Genomic DNA, 6,416 nt, shown 5'->3' with positions numbered 1-6,416 from the left:
GGCAACCTTCAGTCTCGAAAGACTATGGTATAAGCCTACAGCACCCAGTATTCCCAAGCGGTCTCCCATCCAAGTACTAACCAGGCCTGACCCTGCTTAGCTTCTGAGAACAGACGAGATCGGACACATGCAGGGTAACAGTTGCTATCAAAAGTGCAGCAGGTGCAGCATCACAAGACCCAGCCAATTTTTTGGAGTGCAAACAAAAAAAAGTTAACCCTTTCACTCCACTCCCCCCAGCCCATCTCTGAACATAGCGCTGCTGTGTTCTATTGCTGCTATATGCTGCATATATGTTATGGAGCTCACGTGTACCAAAAATGGCTTGCCAGATGAACACAAGAGGTTTTTCTTGTAAGAGGGAGGTAGCGCAACCCGTGTTCATTGATGTGCTACTTGAATTGTTGGAATGGAATGCGAGTTATGAGTCAGGGGGCCCCTGACTTGAGTGTTTTTCAGTCTTCCATGTGTGTGACTCACAAGTCACAGAGTCACCCCAAATCATACATTTTCGCGACTCCTGTTTGAGTCATCTGACTTGAGATCCAAACCGTGACCAAGCAGATATGCTTGAGATCATTCCTAACAGTAACCAACAGTAACCCAAGAGAGATCTTGGGGTCCTTGTGAACAGCTCGATGAAAGTGTCTACCCAATGTGCGGTGGCAGTGAAAATTCCATGCTTAGGATCAATAGGAAAGGCATTGAGAATAAGAGAGCTAATGTTGTAATGCAGTTGTACAAATCAATGGTAAGGCCACACCTGGAGTATTGCGTCCGATTCTGGTTGCCACATCTCAAAAAGGACATAGTGGAAATGGAAAAGGTGCAAAAGAGAGCGACTAAAATGATTACTGGGCTGGGGCACCTTCCTTATGAGGAAAGGCGTTTGGGCCTCTTCAGCCTAGAAAAGAGACGCCTGAGGGGGGACATGATTGAGACATACAAAATCATGCAGTGGATGGACAGAGTAGATAGAGAGACGCTCTATTCCCTCTCACATAACACCAGAACCAAGGGACATCCACCAAAGTTGAGTGTTGGGAGAGTTAGAACAGACAAAAGAAAATATTTCTTTACTCAGCGTGTAATTAGTTTGTGGAACTCTTTGCCACAGGAAGTAGTGGTGGCATCTTGCCTGGATGCCTTTAAGAGGGGATTGGACAAATTTCTGGAGGAAAAGTTCATTACAGGTTACAAGTCATAGTAGGTATGTGCAAGCTCTTGGTTTTAGAGGCAGGCTGCCTCTGATTGCCAGATGCAGGGGAGGGCACTGGGACGCAGGTTGTGTCTAGTGTCTTGTGTGCTCCCTGGAGCATTTGGTGGACCACTGTGAGATACCGGAAGCCGGACTAGATGGACCTTTGGCCTGATCCAGCAGGGCTCTTCTTATGTTCTTATGTACTTATTAACCACATACATGTAACTGCATTTCATTTTTCCCTATAGCCATCCCTTGTTGTCTCCCCCTTCCCTCCACCTGTTCTTTTTCCAAGTATCAATTTTAAATTGTAAACTTATTTATTTATTTAAATTGTAAACTCCTTGAGGACATGGGCTTATCTTTTTTTGGCTATGAATTTGTAAGCTGCTGTATATATTGATGGTAATATATAAATAAGGAAACAATGTAGATACATTTGCCATCAGGAAACCTGGTTCAAGGCTGTGGCTGCTCAATGTAATTTTTAAAAATATGGCAGAAATAAATATAGTTGGGAAAGGTGTGCAGATTTTATCTGCAGTGGAGTTTCAGGAATAAAGGACTGATGGGTAACAGCAGTCATGAGCCCTATGTCAGTCTTGGCTCTGGGTAAGTTGTACAGTGCCAAGAGCTATGTAATTAGAAGCAGAGGTGGTTGCCTTTTCACATGGTAGAATGGGACAACAGGAGAGGGTAACTGAGGCTGCAGGTCAATCCACACTTACCGGGAAGTAAGTTCCATTGACTACAATGGAACTGAGTTCTGAGTAGAAATGCATTGGATTGGGCTCTAAGAGTGGCATAATGGCAGGCAGACCAATCTGGCCCATGGGGCACAACCCCCAGGTAGTTCTCCTGCTCCAACTTCAATCATCAGGGGCTGTGCAAGTGTGCTACTGTGGATAGTGCCCCATCTAATTAGTGAGAGTCTATCATTTGGATTTTCTGACGGGGCTAGTCCTGGCTGGTAGTCATTATTTTTCCTGCCTTGTCCTCTTTCTGTTAGGGCTGCTGACTCAGACTGAAGTTATTCCTGGAGACTCCCCACCCCCCAACATGGTTTACTCTTCCAGAATTGGTTTTGGTAGTCATCTGAAGACTAATGCTGATTCTTGGGGACCCCAGGCTAATCCTGGAGGGCTAACAACTCTACTCTCAGTCTGTACATCTTGATAAAACCTCTTGTTAGAGGTGTCTGATTTGTTTTGGCAGGTTTTGTGGTTGAATTTCATCCCTATAGCCAGTGTAGTGGATAAGTGCTGAATGGACTGTTCTGTCTAAAGTTCAAACCCACGCCCAGCCATGAAGCAAATGGCTCAGGCAATCACCATTTCACATCCTCAACTGAACTTGCCTCACTCACTTAATGCTTGTGAGAATAAAATGGGATAACCCCCATATATGCTGCCTGGAGCTCCTTGTCTGAAGGAGTGGGGCACAAATGTGACTAAAAATGGAGGGGGGAGAAGCATTCATCTCAGGAGGCAAGAATGTCAAAAATTTTCAGAGGAAAACATACTGTGTATGCCAACTTGCAGTTACTCACCTTACAAGCTGATCATTTCTTAAAAGTTCTGTATGATGCCTGTATAAATTTAAGATTTGTCATGTGTAAAGCTCTTTACAAATGTTTCTTTCATTTCATTCACATTCAGACATCAGCCTCACAGATGGAGTAGATGATCATAATCCCTACTCTGCAGATGGGGAATGGAGACTGAGAGATAGTAAAGAGTGCCCAACTGTACAGTGAGCCTATGATGACTAAGCATTTATATTGAGAAGGTCCTCAACTCTGCCTCCACAGTATTCACTAGGCTGCTGTGGCTGCAAAAAGTGAGTGAGGTTCAATAGATATGTGCAGAAGAAATGTCCCCTTGGGTTCCTGAGTTCTGCTGTAGAAGCATAGTACTGCTTTGTTCTCTTCCCCCTGCCTTCCTCAGCTGTGTCTCCAGCTGACTTTTTGTGTTTGCCCTAGAACTTAACTCTTGAGACAACAAAAAGATCAGCAGGCTGTTTGCAAGGAAAGATATGAAAACACAGATTACCAGCTTGCACTGGGTTTATATCAGGAAGTCTCAGAGAAGCCTGGCAGCTGTCTCTTGTCATGATACCAGTGTCCAAGACGGAGATAACCTTTTCCTGTATAGAGATAAACCCTGAAGGCCAGGAGTCCTATTAGTTTCAGCACCATGAGTTTTGAATTTGGAGAATATCTAAAGCCTAGCTGATGGGCTAGGAAGGAAAATGGAGTTGCCATTTACTGCTCAAATTTCTATAAGCTTTCCAGAACAGGGACAGGAGATAATCCACCAAGATACTTCTATGGAAAATGTCTGAGCCCTAGAGTGCTTGAAGAAAAACATATTTAAGGATGCAGTTTTCTGCACATGTTCCTAGGAGAGGAACATTTGAACTTTTGAACATTTGAACATTTGAGAGGAACTTTGAACAGAGGGAACATTTCTGAGTAAACATGCAAAAGATTGTGCTGTAATGCAGAAGAGGACCATTTTCCCAGGAACTGGCATGTATGAATAGTATAGAGCCAGAATTCTATACTGTATTGACAGAAATTAAATTTGAAAGTAAAGTTCCACATATTTTTCTGACAAAAGGTCTGTGCCTTTAACCTGTTACAAATTCAACAGGTGAATGGTTTGTCTGCCCACCTTCATTGCTGCACCTCTATCATAGAAAAGCCTTACTGTTAAATCTTTGTCTATCATTGTGCTGTTCTGATGCGGAGAAAAGAAATCATGACATTCCTAAAATTCAGTGAGGAAGCACAACAGTGATTCTCCCATTCCCTGCATATGCTGATTACATTTCAAGCTGAAACTTTGTTTTCCCCACTTTCCCAGGCTGTGGGAGCCTACATGCAGCCCAGCACCAACAGAGCTGAGACCATGTTGCCTGTGCCATGCTGTTAGTTGAGAGTGCTAGGCCAAATTCTGGCCTTGTAGACACGACCAGAGGTTTAGCCCAAGTGGAACTTAGGAGTTGAAGTTCCTGTTTTGAAAATGCCTGTGATTACCTCCCTTCATGGTACATCCTCATAAAAATAATGTGGGATGGGGGGACCTACTGGAAACAATTTCACCTCTCCAATCTTCTGCCCAAAATGAGAAGAAAACAAGCACAGCCCAAGATACGCTGCAAGATCTGGAGCATAATGCTTAGGGATCAGGGATGTGTCCTCCTTGTAGCCATGTCTGGTGAACTTTATTTCTGAAGTGTATAAATTTCAACCTAAATGCCCAAAGTGGTATTCAATAAGGGAAAAATAAAATATCAAACAATTCAGAACAAAAATACAATACAATAAAACCAACCCAAGCAACAAAATAGCAAAATCCTATGATGTCCCATATGTTCAATCAACACCCACTATATGTACCATGCACCAACTGCATGTACAAATAAGCCATGTTTGTCTTGTGACACCCAGGGATGAGGTGTGAAAGTCCATTCTTAGATAGGGGATGCTTCACGACTTTGTTTCATCTGGGAAGTGGATGCTGTCAATCTACACCTGAGAGTAATAACAGGGCATATGAACCTGCTGTATATTGCTCCCATGTGATGTGGGAGATCCATGGTTAGATGCAGCCATGTTGTAGCCCCAAAACTGAACTGGAGGCAGTGATGCTTGGAGGTTAATAGTTTTCCTCCATGTTAGTTTTCTGATTTAAATTCTACCTAAAATTCCTATTTGCTGTGGGGTGGGAGAAGATGGGTTCCTGTCTTGTTATGACATACACTCAGTGTTGTGTAAATGCTCGTCCTTCCCATGTTACTTTTTGGTGGATGTGTGGGGTGTCATCTCCTCTCCCTCCCTTCCTGCCCTGACCACAGAAAGGGTCAATGTTGGGTTTACACTTTGGTGGTGGTTGTGAAAGTTCAGAAAGACAGTGTAAGGAAGGATATCAACTATAGTGGAAAATGCTGCAGAGCAGTAACTCTGGTACACTGGGGGCCTATGGTGAAGCTTAATTGGCTGGGAGTTTTCCATTGTAAAGGGTGTGCCCCTTCAGGCATCCTAACGTAAGCTACTTTGAAGTTCATTACAGTTCAAAACATAATGTGAACAGCAGAAAGGCAACTCCTCAAAAACAGATCACTGTAGAAAAGAAATATTCAAACATCACACATAAGAAAGGTAACATTTTAATTTAAAATGCTAATATGTGAGGTGGGGATCTTTCTCTATTCATGTTCTATACCCAAATCACAATTTTTAAAATCTCTACCATGTCCCATAAGTCCAATTATAGTTTCTTTTTTAAAAAATAAATTAAAAAAATTTTTTTTGAAGTCTTTTCTTGTAGGGAAAATGTTCCAGGTGTTTAATAAACTGGATTGCCATTTTCTGAATCTATTCCAGAAGTACAATATTTGTTTTTAAGATGAGGCAACTGGAATTGTACCTTGTATTCTAAATGTGGTAACACATTTCAAATGTGACATTGAGGCATACAAAATCTTGCAGGGGATGGACAGAGTGGATAGAGAGACGCTCTTTTCCCTCTCACATAACACCAGAACCAGGGGACATCCAGGAAAGTTGAGTGTTGGGAGAGTTAGGACAGACAGAAGAAATATTTCTTTACCCAGCGTGTAATTAGTTTGTGGAACTCTTCAATTAGTTTGTGGAAGTAGTGATGGCATCTTGCCTGGATGCCTTTAAGAGAGGATTGGACAGATTTCTGGAGGAAAAGTTCATTACTGATTACAAGTCATAGTAGGTATGTGCAAGCTCTTGGTTTTAGAGGCAGGCTGCCTCTGATTGCCAGATGGATTAACTGGAGGGTGCTGGGACGCAGGTTGTGTCTAGTGTCTTGTGTGCTTCCTGGGGCATTTGGTGAGCCACTGTGAGATACCGGAAGCTGGACTAGATGGGCCTTTGGCCTGATCCAGCAGGGCTATTTTTATGTTCTTATTCTAGAAAACATTTTAGAAAATCATTAAAATGTGAAGCCTAAAAAAGTGTGTGCTCATTATTTTTATTTCTATTTTTTTCTATTTTAAAAGAAAACAAATTATGTAAACCGCCAGAGGGCGCACTTTTTATACTGAGTTATCTGAAAAGCTGTTTGTCCAAAAGCCACTCTACACACAGCCAGAGGCACTGGGTTAGGTCCATTGTGAAAACTGAACCCTGTTCCCTTCATAAAGGAAACACAAGATATTTTCAGAGACACTTTTCCTT

This window comes from Tiliqua scincoides, chromosome 2 (genome assembly GCF_035046505.1).
Source record: "Tiliqua scincoides isolate rTilSci1 chromosome 2, rTilSci1.hap2, whole genome shotgun sequence".
Lineage (NCBI taxonomy): Eukaryota > Metazoa > Chordata > Lepidosauria > Squamata > Scincidae > Tiliqua > Tiliqua scincoides.
The sequence above is the reverse complement of the archived record's forward strand: the minus strand, read 5'-3'. Positions refer to the sequence as shown.